This window comes from Bufo bufo, chromosome 3 (genome assembly GCF_905171765.1).
Source record: "Bufo bufo chromosome 3, aBufBuf1.1, whole genome shotgun sequence".
Taxonomy (NCBI): domain Eukaryota; kingdom Metazoa; phylum Chordata; class Amphibia; order Anura; family Bufonidae; genus Bufo; species Bufo bufo.
This window is the reverse complement of record NC_053391.1, coordinates 127,262,684-127,282,460: the sequence shown is the minus strand read 5'-3', so window position 1 is coordinate 127,282,460 and position 19,777 is coordinate 127,262,684.

Below are 19,777 nucleotides of genomic sequence, written 5' to 3'. Positions count from 1 at the left end.
TAGGCAGTTAAGTGTTAAGTACCCAACTTCAGAAGCCACCTTGATGTTGGTAGATGGGCCTGACATAGGTTTGATCAAAAATGTGCACGTAGAGCTTCAGTTTTTCATGTATACTACATATAGTACCACTGTAACCCAAAATAATCCCTAATTATGGGGCTTTAGCACTAATTTCTAGTTTATTATAAGTTACAATGGGTTCTTAATGCAATGGTCCAGGGGTGGACTGGCCATAAACCTTACAGTGAAATTTCATGGTGGGCATATGCCCTCCTTAATTAAACTGCTGTGGCCCGCATCTCACCTCCTAGGCCCCCTGCCCCATATCTTAATCAGAGAAAACAGCAAGAGGAAGACAGAAAATAACAGCTATTAATGGCCACCACAGAAGGAAAGCTTTTGGGGCATTATATTGTGCTACATTGCTACACTATATTGTGCTACACTGTGGTATATGGTTCTACCATATTGTATATAGTATGTTTTTGCTGACCCTGCCTACTTGTGTTGCCCCGCCTACTGACAATTTTGACCAGTCTACCACATGGGGACTCTTTTAGGTTTCTTTCCAGGGCCACTTTAAGTTTCATAATGGTTATTCTGGAACCAATTTATATTGTAACTTAAAGGGAATCTGTCACCAGAAATCTCGCGCAGGCGCGGTACCGCCTGCGGCCTGTGCCTGCGCGATCATCAAGCTCCTGAGGGCAACAGCCTCAAAAGTCTCACTGGGCATACGCCGAGCCTAGTGACGCAATCTGAGCACTGTTGCCCTGAGGAGCTTGATGATCTGCGCCTGCGCGAGATTTCTGGCCACCGACAGGAAGAAGGACAGGGCATTTCTAGAAGGTAGAAGATGACGTGGGGAGGGGGCGGAACCGTTTGCCGGGGCTGTGGGAGGTTATTTCAGGAACAGGAGGCGTTCTTGGGATTCAAATTAAGGCGGGCTGGGCACTGCAGGGGGGCGTCACTGGGCACCAGAGAGGAAAAAAACGCCCCTCAGGGCACCTTGGAGCTTCATTAGCATATCAGAAAAAGGGTTTTTTATCAAAATGACAAAACGAAATAAAGTAAGAAGAAGACTGCAGGAAATAAGGTACTTTAGTGAACATGGCAATGGTGACAGCTTAAAATGCTAAAAGCAGGTGACAGATTCCCTTTAAGGGACCACTGTAATGCTAGCTGCAAGAGAGAGTGAGAGATACAGTGTATTGATTATTTTATCGAAGCAGGAAATTACAAACTGTTTGTCTAAATAAGAAACTTGCTAGTTAAAATCCTGTGATTACAATGACCTTAGCAATAAGCCAAGAAGTGTGTAGAAGTGTACTAACAGGGGAATAAAGGGAAGTGCTACATGAGCAGGCTGATAGAACCAGTGATCAGTGACTGGGCTGCAGCTCCACTGTATCTGTAGCATTTTTATACATGGGAAATCAGAAAGGAGAGGTCTGCAACACAAGTGGCAGAGCTTTGAAGGGAAAGGCTCTAGAATGTAATGTGATTCAAAATCTAAAGCATTGTGAAGTTTTTCTTTTTCCTCTGAGGTATGCTTGAAATGATACAATTTTGTTTGCAGCTACCACTAGGAGAAGCCAGAATTTTATAACTAAATATCAGTGCTGATCTGTGTGGGATTGAGAGCTCTGTATAAAAAATTTAGAAATATAGAGGAGTTTCTAGATGGAGAGCTGTGGACCACCAGTGGGCTGCTGCTTTGGTCAATGCCTAATTAATGAATAGTATGTTTTTCCCAGAATTGAATGACACAGACAAACACACTAATATAAAGGGTGTTAGACAATCATCGTGCATATTAAAGTGGATCTCTCGCTTAATATGCTTCCCCATGTAAGGGCTGTATTCATGAGCAGTTTGAGGGGTGGAGTTGAGAGTGAACACTCTGCTCTTGAATATGCAGTACCCCAGAACAGGGTCATTGCAAAAAGGTCGAGAATACTCAAGTGAAATGTTGAGATTTAGTGTATTTTTGTACATAATAGTACTGTATGGATAGGTCTGAGTTAACAAACTTGACTCGGACCCTTTCGGTTGCAAATTGATGGCTCCCTAGTCAGTAGAGAGAGAACCTAACTCCGCTACTGACAGAACACATGTCTCTTGTACTAGGCTCCAGTCCTAAAGAACCAACATCTCTGAGACAGTTACAGCTATCATCTTTGAGACAGTTACAGCAATTCAATGTACTGAAGAGAAAGAGAAGGAAAATTATAAGGTCCACAATCTGCAAGGCTGAGCATTGGAGTCAGTCAGCAAGGTACTGTGCTTGTTTAAGGCTGATATAGACCTTGCTGCCCGTGACAGGGAATATTGCCAGCTCACCCTTCCACACTTTAAGACAGTTTGGCCATCCATATCTTAATTCTATATCCCTCAGTCTGGGAATTACAGAACCTATACCATAAAGCCTCACTTGCATCCCTAAGGTCCTGCTGAGAGACAGAGAGAAGAAGTTCCACAACATCCATCATTGCTACTATCTATCGATTCATTGCTATTGGGAAAGAATTTGCACTGTGAAATGGTGTAGGAATTGTGCCTTTATACTGTTAGATAAACTACTACTCCTATTCTGCACTTTATTAAAGAGAGACGTATTTATTTGCACCAACTGGCCTGGTCAGACCATCAGCAGACTGATAACTTAAAGTGGTCCTTGAAAAAAAAAAAGTGACTCTATGTTGTAGGCAGGTGCAAGTTGCCAAAATACAGGGCCAAAATAAGTAGGCATGGTCAAACCAAGTGGGTGAGGTCAACACAAGTTAGTGGAGCCTATTGTCCATAAATGCTACCCTTTATTATGCTTCAGTAATAATATAGTGTCCCCGGTAATAATAATGACCCCATTGTGCCCCCAGTATTAATAATGTCCCCATAGTACCTCCAGGAATGCTCCTGTAGTGCCCCCAGTAATAAAAATGTCCCTATAGGGCCCGGATAATACCCCTTATTGTGCCCTCAGTATTAAAAATGCCCCCCCTATGCAAAATGCCCCTAGTAATGCCCCTATAGCACTCAAGTAAAAAAAAAGATGCAATTCTGACTTGATTCCTGCTCCATGACTCTATCTGCAGTGCAGGCCAGAGGCCTCCTGTAGCCTGCGGCATGTGTCCATTCACAGGCAGCTCTTTGCAAATATGAAATGTGAGCCCTGCAGCTTCGGTCAAGAATAGGCATTTTTATTGGGGTGCCGGCCCGGTGTTTTGCAGATCCGCAAAACACTGCGGACATGTGAATGGAGCCTTAGGCCTCTTTCACACTTGCGTTGTCCGGATCCGGCGTGTACTCCACTTGCCGGAATTACACGCCGGATCCGGAAAAACGCAAGTGTACTGAAAGCATTTGAAGACGGAACCGTCTTCCAAATGCGTTCAGTGTTACTATGGCACCCAGGACGCTATTAAAGTCCTGGTTGCCATAGTAGTAGTGGGGAGCGGGGGAGTAGTATACTTACAGTCCGTGCGGCTCCCGGGGCGCTCCAGAGTGACGTCAGAGCGCCCCATGCGCATGGATGACGTGATCCATGTGATCACGTGATCCATGCGCTTGGGGCGCCCTGACGTCACTCTGGAGCGCCCGGGGAGCCGCACGGACGGTAAGTATGCTGCTCCCCCGCTCCCCGCTACACTTTACCATGGCTGCCAGGACTTTAGCGTCCCGGCAGCCATGGTAACCACTCTGAAAAAGCTAAATGTCGGCTCCGGCAATGCGCCGAAACGACGTTTAGCTTAAGGCCGGATCCGGATCAATGCCTTTCAATGGGCATTAATTCCGGATCCGGCCTTGCGGCAAGTGTTCCGGATTTTTGGCCGGAGCAAAAAGCGCAGCATGCTGCGGTATTTTGTCCGGCCAAAAAACGTTCCGTTCCGGAACTGAAGACATCCTGATGCATCCTGAACGGATTTCTCTCCATTCAGAATGCATTAGGATAATCCTGATCAGGATTCTTCCGGCATAGAGCCCCGACGACGGAACTCTATGCCGGAAGACAAGAACGCAAGTGTGAAAGAGCCCTAAGACAGTTGACGACAGTGATTGGCTGCAGTGGTCACATTCAATAAACAAGTACGTCGCCGCTGCAGTTTGTGAACAAGCAACAGCGCTGGAGAAAGGGGTGAATATCTCACCATGTTAGTATAAAAAAGAAAAATTAAGCAGGAGACAAACTCCAGTGGGAGTAGCTTGGAATGAAGTAATGAGATTGTGCTTATCTGCTCTCAATCCCGAATTTTGGAATGTATTTTTTGTGACTTTAGGTGTTAATCACTGATAAATAACTGTAACTGTGACTTAACCCAGTCATAATTATACATCTTAAATAATAGCATAATTGCATGATATCATAACATAAGATCACACAGTTCATGTGATTCATAGTATGATCTCATTGTCAATGACCATGCATCTTCTAAGACACAGGTAGGGAGCTAGGTGATATATACTGTAGATGATTGCATTTATCTTCCAAGAAGTCATTTTCAGCTGTACACACCTTCTGTATCCAGACTGCGAAAAGGTGTCAGGTAAAGTGATAATATCAAAAAGTAGCAGTATTGTCTGTCCTCACTTATATTCCATCAAACTTTTATTACTTGGATAGAAGACTGGAGGAAGCTGTTGGGTCTAGGGACTTACAGTAATTCAGACTGCTGTGATCCTAGGGCACGGAGGTCAGAATTGAAAACAGATCAGAACAGGAGGTGACTGAAGCAAAGTCTAAACTGCAAAGTAACTGGGGCCTTGTTCCAACACAGCCTGTGGGATGAGATGTCCACAAGATCCAAAGGTCATTACAAAAGGTCACAGCTGTCTCAAAGATTTCCAGATACGCTCTCTACCCCTTTAATGTTGCAAACTAGAAGACAAAGAGGGTATTCAGCCCATACCTAACAAGATATGGCGGAAAAAACTAACACTTTCTTTATTGAATAATCTTCATCGGAGAGCAATACATCGTGATTGCCATTTTCCTCCAGGAAATAAGAGATTCTGATGTCTCCTACTGATTCAGCTAAATGCGGTTAGCGCAACGTGATAATAGCATTTATTATGACAGATACACAGAAAATATTGCTCTTATCCTGGATATCAAGCACAACACTAAATTCATTTCTTCTGCAGATGGAAAACGGTGACAGTAAATGAAAACAAGAGGGTCACGCAAAACTTGTCTGGCGTAAATTACCCTCTAATTAGTTTGTGACATTAAAGAGCTTCAATTCCAGCGGTGTAAGCAGCCCATTTGTACCGCTGTATGCTGTAATGATGTGATCACTTGAAGGGTTGAATTAAAGGTTTTTTTTATGATCAGATTTTTTTTTTCTCTTCCTGGATAATGGTAATTTTTTTTAGATCTGAACAACTGTGTTATTTTCAACTCTGCCATTTTTTTTCCCCGACAGTGGAAATCCTGTAACCTGTGGAGTAAGTTTGTCACCGGCGGTTGTACATCCAATTATCGGGCAGGCAGCAGTATTTCTTTGTGTCAGGAGGGAGCTGTCCAGCACACGCTGTTGCTGGGTTTGGTGTAGGCAGCACAAAGCTTCTTTTTAACAGCTACTACTCCTCAGGCTTCTTTTTGATAAGAGAACAAGACATGAGAGGAATAGGAATGTAGGTTTGTCGGGATATCATTTAAGCATTGTCTGTGATGCTTTTATTCAGATTGCAAGCTTTTTTGCCAGGATGCACTCAGGAGAGAAGCGTCACATGCCTGGCTCTTGCTTGTTCTTGGGTTCTTTACTGACATTGGTAGAAAGCGAATGTGTACAGCTGAAATACGCTTAAAATGTGGGCTGTCTAGCACACCCTTTATGAAATCCAGGGTCAGACTGAATCACACTGGAGAGTATGCTGAGACTTGCAGTTCTCTGAGGGTATTTATACAGGATGCATTTGCTTTAGACCAGTGGTGCCCAACCATTTGTCGTCTGAGGGCCGCACTAGACTTGGCATAAATTTTGCGGGCCGGAACTAGGTAGCTTTGCCAGAAAGAAATGCAAACACTGTGAGGGGGCACGTGTGAGCATTACTACTGTGAAGAGGGCACATATCTGGGCATAACTACTGTGAGGGGGCACATATCAGGGTATAACTACTGTGAGGAGGGCACATATCAGGGTATAACTACTGTGAGGAGGGCACATATCAGGGCATAACTACTGTGAAGAGGGCACATATCAGGGCATAACTACTGTGAGGGGCACGAGTGAGCATTACTACTGTGAAGAGGGCACATATCTGGCATAACTACTGTGAGGGGGCACATATCTGGGCATAACTACTGTGAGGGGGCACATATCAGGGTATAACTACTGTGAAGAGGGCACATATCAGGGCATAACTACTGTGAAGAGGGCACATATCTGGATATAACTACTGTGAGGGGGCACATATCTGGGCATAACTACTGTGAGGGGGCACATATCTGGGCATAACTACTGTGAGGGGGCATGTGTGAGCATTACGTTTGTGAAGAGGGCACATATCTTGGCATTATTACTGTAAGGGGGGCACATATCTGGGCATAACTACTGTGAGGGGGCACATATCAGGGTATAACTACTGTGAGGAGGGCACATATCAGGGTATAACTACTGTGAGGAGGGCACATATCAGGGCATAACTACTGTGAGGGGGCACGAGTGAGCATTACTACTGTGAAGAGGGCACATATCTGGCATAACTACTGTGAGGGGGCACATATCTGGGCATAACTACTGTGAGGGGGCACATATCAGAGTATAACTACTGTGAAGAGGGCACATATAAGGGCATAACTACTGTGAAGAGGGCACATATCTGGACATAACTACTCTGAGGGGGCACATATCTGGGCATAACTACTGTGAGGGGGCACATATCTGGGCATAACTACTGTGAGGGGGCATGTGTGAGCATTACGTCTGTGAAGAGGGCACATATCTTGGCATTATTACTGTAAGGGGGGCACATATCTGGGCATAACTACTGTGAGGGGGCACATATCAGGGCATAACTACTGTGAGAAGGGCACATATCAGGGCATAAATACTATGAAGAGGGCACATATCTGGGCATAACTACTGTGAGGGGGCACATATCTGGGCAAAACTACTGTGAGGGGGCACATATCAGGGTATAACTACTGTGAAGAGGGCACATATCAGGGCATAACTACTGTGAAGAGGGCACATATCTGGGCATAACTACTGTGAGGGGGCACATATCTGGGCATAACTACTGTGAGGGGGCACATATCTGGGCATAACTACTGTGAGGGGGCATGTGTGAGCATTACGTCTGTGAAGAGGGCACATATCTTGGCATTATTACTGTGAGGGGGCATGTGATGTATACATGTGTGTAATGTATGTAGTGCAGTATGTGATTATCACACACTGCACTACATACATTACACACATGTATACCTCACATACTGCGCTGTCACCTTTTTCTGCAGGTCTACCTTGATGTCTGGTCTTTAGGCTTCAGTCAGATCCTCCACCGCCATGCTTGCGCCGTGTGCCCGACAACACCAGGAGCTGGCCCTTCCTCCATTCATCTCCCGACGGCTTTTCCTACAGCAGGACACTCTATCGCTCCAGTGCCCGCCCAATCTTACCAATCAGGGGCGTAGCTAGAAATAACTGGGCCCCATAGCAAAACAATTTATGGGCCCCCCCTCCCGGATCTCCCACCCCCACATACCTATCGGACCTCCCACCCCTTCCAGAGCTCCCACCCAAACACCCCTCCGGGACCTCCCACCCCAACATCCCCACACCCCTCCCTAGATCCCCCTAAGTGTCATCCACTGATCCCCCCTCAGTGTCATCCACAGATCCCCCCCTCAGTGTCATCCACAGATCCCCCCCTCAGTGTCATCCACAGATCCCCCCCTCAGTGTCATCCACAGATCTCCCCACCCAGAGCCGCTTCCTAGCTAATTTATTCACTGCACTTGCCTCTGTATAATCGAAGAGAAGCGCCGTAATCTCGCACAGGTGCACTGGCAGAGGCCAGGAAGACAGTGCATGCGCACTTCGATGCCTCTGCCAGTGTGCCTGTGCGAGATTACGGCGCTTCTCTTCAATTTCACAGAGGCAAGTGCAGTGACTAAATTAGCTAGGAGGCGGCGCTGGGCGGGGAGATTGTAGGCACAGGTAGCATCGCTTTGCTGCCTGTGCCGTTCGCAGCGCGCCCTGCGCTGATAAAGTCCTGTTACTGCCCGGGCCGCATGACACGGCCGTAGGTTGGGCATCACTGCTTTAGACAAATTTTTCAGAAAATCCATAGAAGAAATTGGCCAGTGGATCTGCACATGGATAAGCCCTCTTGCCATGTAATACCATGTGGCAGAGGCAAAATTTGTGAACATTTCTTTGAACTCCTATTAAAGGGGTTCCCCAGGCTTTTCTAAAAATACAGCATCCTTTTGACCTGTGCAGGTACGAAGGTTTCATACTTACCACTCAATTACACCACCAATTCTGCCATCTCCACTGCACTCACGTGACTGGCTGTGGGCTTTTCCACTCAGGTCCTGACAAAATATGTTCCTGTCCAGCTGCATGCTGTTAGGACCTGAGTGGAACAGCCACAGACAGTCCAGGAGGTCACGTGAGTGCAGTGGAGACCCCGGAATCGGTTGCATGAAGGAGGGGTAAGTACCGAGGAAACCACCTTGCCTCCACAGGCCAGAAGGCTGTTGGATTTTTAGAAAAGCGTCTTTAATCAAAAGTTGCAAAAATGCACATATAAAACTGCAATAATGGCACGTTTATGAGCCACAATTTTAATACCCCTTTTCAATGTGGCTTAAGGAATTAATGTGAAGGTTTATGGTCAGGGTCATCCCATAAGAAATAACAGTTTCCCCTCCTACATCTATTACCCACAGTAAAATAATCCAGAAGGATGATAGTCCAGCGCACTTCCATTCCCACTGTGCCTGTTTTCTGGACTTTCACCGTATTAACCCATATCAGCTTATAGCAATGTCATTTGTGTGTTATGGTAGTGTTACTGCAGCTCTATAAATGAACATTTCTGGTCATATCTCTATAAAGCATAAAATAAATATATCATATTGTGAATGCGGGTAATGACTGACTTTTTATTTGTTTTGGCAGTTTATGGAGAAATACAGTACAGTCCGGACATATTAGGTATCCTTTATAGCAACACAGTAAAAACTAGAAACATTTTCTTGTAATTTTTGATTCTGCAGATATCAGTGTTTTAAGGCAACAAAATTAGTGAAAATCATGATAAATTACGGCAAAATAGAATGGTATAGTATATAGCTATGCTACCTTTATACACCACAGCTAAATAAATATATTATTAGACCTCAAGCACAAGAGCATATTCTGACTCTGTATAACCTTTGAACAAAGCCATACCACGACATTGGCAACCATAGTGCTCAGCACTGTACCTTCATATGCCTTAAAATGTCATTTTTTTACTAACAATGATGTAAGTAACTTTCGTTATATACTTTATTGGTGAAATATGTCTAATTGTATTACAAAATTGCCTCCAAAGTTCCTCCTATAGCAACACTGGAACTGAATCCACTTTCAACGGTCTACTGAACTCTGAATATAGTTTACTGTAAGGAGCAGAGGCGGGCTTCTCTCTGCCTCCCTACATATACTAACCTATTTTAATAAGGGGTTTACTTTGATCTGTACTGAGTCCCTTCCCTGTAATAGGTCCTAGCCTATATCACCTGCTGTCAGCGCAGAAAATTGCAGATCTGGTCATCTCCCTATCTTCTCAGCATTAAAGGAAATCTGTCACATGGATTATCACTAATAAAGTAAAACTATTGCCATGTAGAACATAACACCTCCTTCCCTGATGTACCTTTCATTTGGCGTTTCTTGTTTTCTATCTTGTGAAAATCATCTTTGTATGATATGCAAATTAGGCAGTAAGGTGCCTAGAGGGGCGTTATTTTCTTTCAATGTTGCCCAGGAACGCCCCCATCCAGTGCCCAGTCCCACCCTCCAGCAGAGCCCAAGTCCCCTCTCCTGGGCTGAGACTCCACATCCCCATCAGCGCCGTTGCCACCCCTCCCCCAGCTATGTCACTGACGCAAGGTAACGCCACCCACACTTGCCTTCAGGTTCGCAGAGAAATCTCACGCAGGCGCAGTACCGAAGACTGCCTGCATGCTTTATGTCCTACTGAGGGCATCAGCCTCAAATATGTCAATGGGCATGCGCCTGTGTGATTTCTTTGCGAACCTGAAGGCAAGTGTAGGTGGTGCTACCTTGCATCAGTGATGTAGCAGGGGTAGGGGGGGGCAACGGCGCTGATGGGGATGTGGAGTCTCAGCACAGGAGCGGCGTGCTTGGGCTCTGCGGGAGGGCGGGCCTGGGCACTGGATGGGTGCATTCCAGAAGCAGATCTGTGCTGCTATGTGCTGTTATTCGTTTGTCTGCCCATGTACCGACTTCTGCTTGTTCCTCAGATTTGACCCTTTGCTTTCTGTCCTGACCTCTGCTTGATATTATTACTGAGCTGCTTGCCCTTACCTCAGACTATTTATCAAATTGCAGGTACTCAGTCTGACCTGACCTCGGCCTCTCCCTGACTACAGTTTTGCTTGCTCCGTCAGTGCCCTCCACTGTTGTCTCTTGACCCTTTTGTGTCAGCTGTCAACCAAACAGAGGAAACTCCAGGAGGTAGCAGCCTGGTGGTTTCCTTGCAGATCCCTCTCCAGATACCTGTATAGGGGTTAAAGAATAAATACCAAAGGATTGCCAGGATAAAGGCTTTAGGAATAGCCCCAAGTCAAATCACACACTGTTGTTCCAGGCCATTGCATAACACTATGCTATGAATAGTGTATTTCGAATAAAGTATTATTACAATATACATGCATTAAAAATAGTTATGTAAACATTTGTGACAGATTATTTTCTATGCAGGGGAGGAAGACAGGAGAAGACAGGAGTTTTGGCAACTGTGGGGGAGGGGGCAAGGTTAGCAAGAGCTGACTGAATTGCACTCCTGGGAGACCAGGTGCTTAATGATCATATGGGATGAGCTGTTGCCCACCCACAGAAAGTGAAGAATAGTGTTGAGCGAATTAAAGTAACGAAGTAGACTTCGATCCAAAACTCAGGTAAAAATAAAGGAGAAAATCATACTTAGCTCATCCATTTGAGCGTGAAGAGGCCGTCGTGGCCATCTTGCTTGAAGATCCTGCACAAAATCTTGTGTGCGGTGACTAATGATGACGCCAATGTGATGACATCATCATGCGCCGCGCAAGATTTTACACTGGATCTTCAAGAAACATGGCCATGGCCGCTTCTTCGCGCCTAAATGGATGAGGTAAATATGATTTATTACTTCAAGAACCAGAGATAGAAACAGGGATGGCACTACTCCTTCGGAAGCGGTGAAATCATGAGACAAACAGTCTGCAAGGGTATATGCTATAATCGGTGCTCTGCCCTCAATATATAGTCCATAAATTGCCAAAAATAGATCCAGAAGAAAACAGGTGGAACTCACTTAACTCGAGTATAAATGTTCTCTTTAATGTTGTCCAAATGCAGATCAAACAAGATACACCAAGGTAGGGGCGGACACACATAGGAAACACACAGGTACCAGCAGCGACGTCCATTTTGCGCGTCCAAGCTTCCTCAGGCCGTCACGTCACCACGCAAGCTGCGTGTTTCTTTTTATGTCGTAATCCAGTGGCATCATAGCAACCACCCACTTCACTGGAAACCGACGTGTCCAGTGTGTCCGCCCCTACCCTTGTATACATTGTTTGATCTGCATTTGGAAAAAATTAACGAGAAGATTTATACTCGAGATAAGCTGGTGAGTGCCGCCTGTTTTCTTCTGGGTCTATTTTTGGCTAAGTACAATTTACTCATGAATTATTATTTTTTTAGGAGCAGTCCCTAAAATGCTTTAAAATTGATCAGATGCTGCGATCAGCGATGAGGGGTTCAATTACGGGGAGAGGAGCAATCGGCGTTCCCTGTCATTGCACCCGATACTTAGAAAATCAATGCACTTTGTTACAAAGTAATTAGTGACAAAGGAAATGTTTTTGGAAAATTCTGCAAAGGAGCCAAGTCGATTTTAGAAGAACTTTGCTCATCTCTAATGAAGTGATCAGAGCTGTATAGGGATGGGTAAAGAAACTAAAAAGGGTGAAAATTGCAGTTTATGATGCTTTTATTTTGGGTGAACAGACCAGAGGCTCAATTTGGGTATATAATATGTGCAGTAATCTAGATCTAGGTTCTTATTGTTATGTATTATAATGTAATGTATTTTATGTTTTGCCTGTAAGTTCCAGCAAGAGGAAGGTATGGATGGCAAATGGTTGACAGGAACAGGGTTAACCACCTTGTTCCTCCCCTATTGGTGGGAGTGGGCTGGTCCTGCTTCTGGGAGGCTGGGGGGGGGGCTGTTCAGAGTGTTAAACTGGAGAAGAAGCACCCGGCAGAGCTCCTGCTCCTTGGAAAGATTCTCTAGAGAGACCAACTCAATTCAGTCTTAAGAAAAAACTTGAGTGACAAGACAGCAGAGTGAACAGCAAAATATTGTGTTGCAGACACTGCTGCAAGGTAAGGGACTATGGCTCAGACACCCATGACCCAAACCATCACTAGGCCAGATGAAATTCAAGTCTGAACTTTACAGTGGACACCTATTCCCACAAGGGCCAATATCCAGTCATCCAACCTGCCACCATGCTTCCTCAACTGGTGCCAGAAACTGCACATTGAATTTACTGCTATTGGATGTACAAGTTATATTTTGACTGTTATACATTTACTTCTGGTCTCATTCTTCAAACTACATTTCCACTGCACTGATCCCCAGGGAGCAACTGTCTAATGGAGTATACTGTGACACAACATCTCATCAGGGCGACTACCACTCCCATCTTCAGCACCGGATCCTTTGGGGCTTACAAATGGTACCTAATGCAGATTTTTATGGTAAACATAAAGAACCACTATGAGAGTCTATTCCTGTACAGCTGAGTTGTGGCAGAAATTTCTGCAACTGAAAATCAGTTCCTTACATCTGAATGGGGATTGTTTTGGTGGTAAGTACATGGATTTCTGCAAGTCTTATCAGTTTCTGCCAAATATGAATCCTTATTACCACTCAGAGGTGGAAATGAAAAGGCAGCTCCATTTTAATTGAGAAATTTAAATACTAATAAATATAACATGGCCTTAAAATTTTGCCATTTAGATCTATTTTAATATTGATTTGATTCCCATCTTGAGATGTAATCAGGGTCATTAGAGGCATAAACTACACATTCACTAAAAAAATAAAATCATTACAGTAATGCATATGGAGGAGAACTTCAAGATGAAACCTGGAAACGTGTTTCTAATGTTAATATAGAGCTAACTCTACTTTTTAATGAAGAGACCCTGCAAGTCACCTAGTTTTATAAACTTAAGGTAATTAGAAAGTTTCATTGAAATGTATATTTTCCAAGGGTTGAAGGATGTACCTTTAACACGCCCTTCTGAGAGAAGGTAGAAGTTAAATCCTGAAAGAAAGGGCAGCAACTTTCCCCTGCTGCTTATTCTTCTTAAGTGAATACTTCAGGGACTGCTGTGCTCATTAGTTAAATACCAACACTGCCATTGAAATAACAACTGTCTAAAGGGGTAGGGAGGCTGAGATAAATAATTGCATCTTAATCCTCTTTCTCTGCAGGACTTAGTGCTGCGTGTCCGAAAATGAGTTTGCGGCATTGATCCGAAGCTCGAATCCTGGGTCTGCCAGTGTTTTCTCAGCAACTGAAGCCAAGGGAATCTGTGTCATGTTTTTTCCGCACATGAGGGTCCTGTGTCTTGGCTAAGGGGGATGTTCATGAAAACAGTGGGATCTCGACAAAACACTTATAGATTGTACATCAATATGTTCACTTCCATTAACTCTACCAGTCAATGTTCACATCTACCACATATCCCACAATTACAAGATATAAATGTAACATCCCAGAGTGGTGTTGCCACTTCTGCACCTGGCTACTGTCCTTATTGGTCTAACCTCATGTCATCTTGTGTATTTAATCCAGGTCCTCCACAATGTGCATTCCTATTTTGTTACGCAACTGTTATGTTCACATCTAATGTGCCTGGCTCACCAGCAGGTGAAAGCAAACACGGCAGAGCTGCATGTAGATAGAATGGAACTTACCATTCCATTCTAACCCCCCCCCCCCCCCTGGAGAGAAGTGGACAAGCCCTATGGACAAGCCCTACTTCATGCAGGTAGGGTGGGGACCAGTTAGCTTCAGTCTAGCTTACCCCCTGCTAGGGGACAGGTATGCAGAGGCACATCTCTGCTGGACGTGGCCACGCCAGCCAGAGCACCCTAAGCTCTGCTGGTCATGGAGGCCAAAGCTTGAAGCCTCAAGAACCAGGAGGAAATTTCCCTGGCATAACCTAGAGTCAGACTACAAAGTGAAGTGCAGTATAAGCAGAGTTATACAGCCAGTCAGTACAGCAGAGTCAGAGAGAAACAGATATAGCAGAGTGGAATTTGCCTGCCATTTTCATGCTAAAGCCTGCTGGAACCAAGACAAAGCCTGTAAACATTTCTGGAGAACGTTTATGCAAAGTAAAGCTGCCATTGAACTTCATCTCAAGGTCTGGACTTAAGTTCTTCCTTAATCCATCAATTATTCCCCCTATTTATTGCTTCAGAGCCAAAGCCTGGGGTCCAGCCATATCCAGGTAGGAGCACCGCGACACACATAAAGTGACATTTTAGGCCGCACTATACCACTCGGCATTCCTACACCTAGGTTGCGTTATAGAGGGCCCTAGGGTGAGGCGTCCGTTGCATATATATATCCTCAGTCGTTAATGTTTTATCAATTGGGGTCTGACACCTGGCACCACCGCCAAACAGCTGTTTGAAGAGGCTGTACTCCCATCCAAGAACTGCAGCCTCTACAAAGTGCCATAAATTGAATAGTGGCTGTGCTTGGTGTTGCACCTCAATCCCATCTTCCACCTCCCATCCTCACTATCTTCTATAGACGTGCTATCAAAAGCATTCTGAACAGCTGCATCAATGCCTGGTTTAAGAACTTCAACGCCTTGGCTCACAAGAAACTACAGCGGGTAGTGAAGGCAACTGAGAGGCTCATGCAGACAACACCCTTAAAGAGGACCTTTCACTAGATTAAAAAATCTAAACTAACTATACAGACATGGAGAGCGGCGCCCAGGGATCTCCCTGCACTTGCTATTATCCCTGGGCGCCGCTCCGTTCGCCCGGTATAGGTTCCGGTATCTTCACATGTTAGGCTCCACCCAGTGGAACCTGCCCGCGTCTCCTTCTCCCATGCTGTAGCGCTGGCCAATCGCAGCGCTCAGCTCATAGCCACAGAGAAAAAAAAAACTCTCAGGCTATGAGCTGAGCGCTGCGATTGGCCAGCGCTACAGCATGGGAGAAGGAGACGCTGGCAGGTTCCACTGGGTGGAGCCTAACGTGTGAAGATACCGGAGCCTATACCAGGCGAACGGAGCGGCGCCCAGGGATAATAGTAAGTGCAGGGGGATCCCTGGGCGCCGCTCTCCATGTCTGTATAGTTAGTTTAGATTTTTTTATCTAGTGAAAGGTCCTCTTTAAATACCCTTTTCACCGTCTTACTGTGCAAAAAAAAGTACGGAATCAACCAGGCCACAACAACAAGACTACGGAACAGCTTCTTCCCGAAACCAAATCAGAATGCTCAACAAACTAGCACTGCACTAGAAATTTCTGTATGGCTCTGCTCTGCCTAATCTGTCTTGTATGTTCTCTCATATACTCTGGGTTCTTTCCAGTATGGCCCCTTTCACACGAGCGAGTTTTTCGCGCGGGTGCAATGCGTGACGTGAACGCATAGCACCCGCACTAAATCCTGACCCATTCATTTCAATGGGTCTGTGTACATGAGCGCTGTTTTTCACGTATCAGTTCTGCGTTGCGTGAAAATCGCAGCATGTTCTATATTCTGTGTTTTTCACGCAGCCATGGCCCCATAGAAGTGAATGGAGCTGCATGAAAAACGCATTGCATCCGCAAGCAAGTGCGGGTGTGATGCGTTTTTCACTGATGGTTGCTAAGAGATGTTGTTTGTAAACCTTCCTTTTTTTATCACGCGCGTGAAAAACGCATCAAAACGCATTGCACCCGCGCAGAAAAAAACTGAACAACTAAACGCAATCGCAGATAAAACTGACTGAACTTGCTTGCAAAATAGTGCGAGTTTCACTGAACGCACCCTGAACGCATCCGGACCTAATCCGTCACGCTCGTGTGAAAGGGGCCTATGTGTATTACTATTTGTAGCATCACAGGTCCCTAGAGAAATACTATTTTGTTTTTGCTGTGTACAATGTATATGGTTGAAATGACAATAAAACCTAACCTAACATGACTAAGGCCCCTTTCACACGGGCGAGTATTCCCCGCGGATGCGATGCGTGAGGTGAACGCATTGCACCCGCACTGAATACCGACCCATTAATTTCTATGGGGCTGTTCACATGAGCGGTGATTTTCATGCATCACTTGTGCGTTGCGTGAAAATCGCAGCATGCTCTATATTCAGCGTTTTTCACGCAACGCAGGCCCCATAGAAGTGAATGGGGTTGCATGAAAATCGCAAGCATCCGCAAGCAAGTGCGGATGCGGTGCGATTTTCACGCATGGTTGCTAGGTGACAGTCTATTCACTGTATTATTTTCCCTTATAACATGGTTATAAGGGAAAATAATAGCATTCTGAATGCAGAATGCTTAGTAGGTGATCAATTGGGGATTAAAAAAATAAATAAAAATGAACTCACCTTCTCCTCTTGTTCGCGTAGTACCCGGTCTCTTCTTTACTTCTTTAATGATGAGATGTGGGCTAAAGGACCTTTGGTGACGTCAGATCACATGCTGGTGATGGACTGTCACGGCTGAGGATGGGGGAAATCCTCAGCCATGCGGTGAAGGAAGATGTCCAGTCGCTACTCGCCAGGAACACAGAATCAGGGAGCAGGTCCCCTCCTGTTGCGTCCCTAACGCTGACCCTGTCTCCTACCTGCATGGGCCGACCTTGATGGTAGGAGGACCCATGTGCAGGAACCTCGGATCCCTGACTTACTCTCCGACCGGTCCCTGGGCTAAGGAGCTGGGTAAGACAACCCACTCCTCCTAGGCACGGAGGAGCAGGAGTCTCACTGGCCAAGCAGCATAAAGAAGGGGGTACATAAACAGGACTATGGATAAGACAGGTGAACCAAACAGTTCCACACAAACCTGTCTCAGCCTTGCTGACTGGAACCCGTGCTTAGGAAAGGCTGTCCACACAGACAAAGGTAAACAGCACACACATGAAGACACACAGGGACCAGGACATCCATAGCTGCACAAAAACCAAAGACTCAAGACATCAACAACACATCACGGTATTAGAACTTATGACCGGAAGGGTGGCCCTTACAAGAAGATGGATAATCACAGGAGGCTGCAACAGCAAAGCATGACTGAAGCAACATACTGAGCCATGTCAAAGTGAGAGGCTTTATAGGCCTAAGAGGCCACACCCAACGGTCAGACACACCCAGTGACATCACACACACTGGGAAGGGAGTTAACCCTTCCAGCACCACAGGAAAGGGAAAACACCAACTTAAAGGAACAGTGTCCAACACAACAAACACACTGTGGGTGGCAACCGTGTCCTGGGAGTCAGCCCCAAGGCCGGGACACTGCCACCACATGTACACAATGACAAACGTTGCCACGGGCAACCACAGTGCAGGAAAGGTGTCCGTGCACACCACACACTACACAGAGTGCACACAGACAAACGACAGTGCATACATACACGCACACAAACTCCAAAGGGACCGCACACATACCTGTTGTCCGCGGCAACCGCACTCGAGGCAGACAACATCAAGCCTCAAGCTGCGTTTGAAACAACAACCCAAACCACGGGCAACTGTATGCGGCTCCCAAGGAGTCACGGCCAAAACCGTGGCCATGACATGGACCATGTGATTGGAGCATGTGATCTGACGTCACCAAAGGTCCTTTAGCCCACAGCTCATCATTAAAGAAGTAAAGAAGAGACCGGGAACTACGCGAACAAGAGGAGAAGGTGAGTTAATTTATTTTTATTTTTTTTAACCCTCAATTGATCACCTACTTAGCATTCTGTATTCAGAATGCTATTATTTTCCCTTATAACCATGTTATAAGGGAAAATAATAACATCTACACAACAGCTAACCCAAGCCCGAACTTCTGTGAAGAAGTTCGGGTTTGGGTACCAAACATGCGTGATTTTTCTCACGCGAGGGCAAAACGCATTACAATGTTTTGCACTCACGCAGAAAAATCGCGGGTGTTCCCGCAACGCACCCGCACATTTTCCCGCAACGCCCGTGTGAAAGAGGCCTAAGGCATCACTTGTGCGTTGCGTAAAAATCGCAGCATGCTCCTCTTTGGCCTCGTTCAGACGGGCGTTGCGGGAAAAGGTGCGGGTGCGTTTCGGGAACACGCACGATTTTTCCACGCGGGTGCAAAACATTGTAATGCGTTTTGCACTTGCGTGAGAAAAATCACGCATGTTTGGTACCCAAACCCGAACTTCTTCACAGAAGTTCAGGCTTGGGATCGGGGTTGTGTAGATTGTATTATTTTCCCTTATAACATGGTTATAAGGGAAAATAATAGCATTCTGAATACAGAATGCATAGTAAATGCATAGTAAAATAGCGCTGGAGGGGTTAAAAATAAATAAATAATAATTTAACTCACCTTAATCCACTTGATCGCAAAGCCCGGCATCTCCTTCTGTCTTCATCTTAGCTGTGTGCTGACACAGGACCTGTGGTGACGTCATCACATGATCCATCATCATGACCCATCACCATGGTAAAAGATCATGTGATGGATCATGTGATGACCGGAGTGACGTCACCACAGGTCCTGTTGCTGCACAGCTAAGATGAAGACAGAAGGAGATGCCGGGCTTCGCGATCAGGTGGATTAAGGTGAGTTAAATTATTATTATTATTTTTTTAACCCCTCCAGCGCTATTTTACTATGCATTCTGTATTCAGAATGCTATTATTTTCCCTTATAACCATGTTATAAGGGAAAATAATAATGATCGGGTCTCCATCCCGATCGTCTCCTAGCAACCGTGTGTGAAAATCGCACCGCATCCGCACTTGCTTGCGGATTCTTGCGATTTTCACGCAACCCCATTCACTTCTATGGGGCCTGCATTGCGTGAAAAACGCAGACTATAGAGCATGCTGCGATTTTCACGCAACGCGCAAGTGATGTGTGAAAATCACCGCTCATGTGAACAGCCCCATAGAAATGAATGGGTCGGAATTCAGTGCGGGTGCAATGCGTTTAACTCACGCATCGCATCCGCGCGGAATACTCGCCCGTGTGAAAGGGGCCTTTGTGCATTTTCCACGCAACGCAGGCCCCATAGAAGTGAATAGGGCTGCGTGAAAATCACAAGCATCCGCAAGCAAGTGTGGATGCGGTGCGATTTTCACACACGATTGCTAGAAGACAATCGGGATGGGGACCCGATCATTATTATTTTCCCTTAGAACATGGTTATAAGGGAAAATAATAGCATTCTGAATACAGAATGCATAGTACAATAGGGCTGGTGATGGATCATGTGACGGACCATGTTATGAGCGTAGTGACATCATCAAAGGTCCTATTCCTCACAG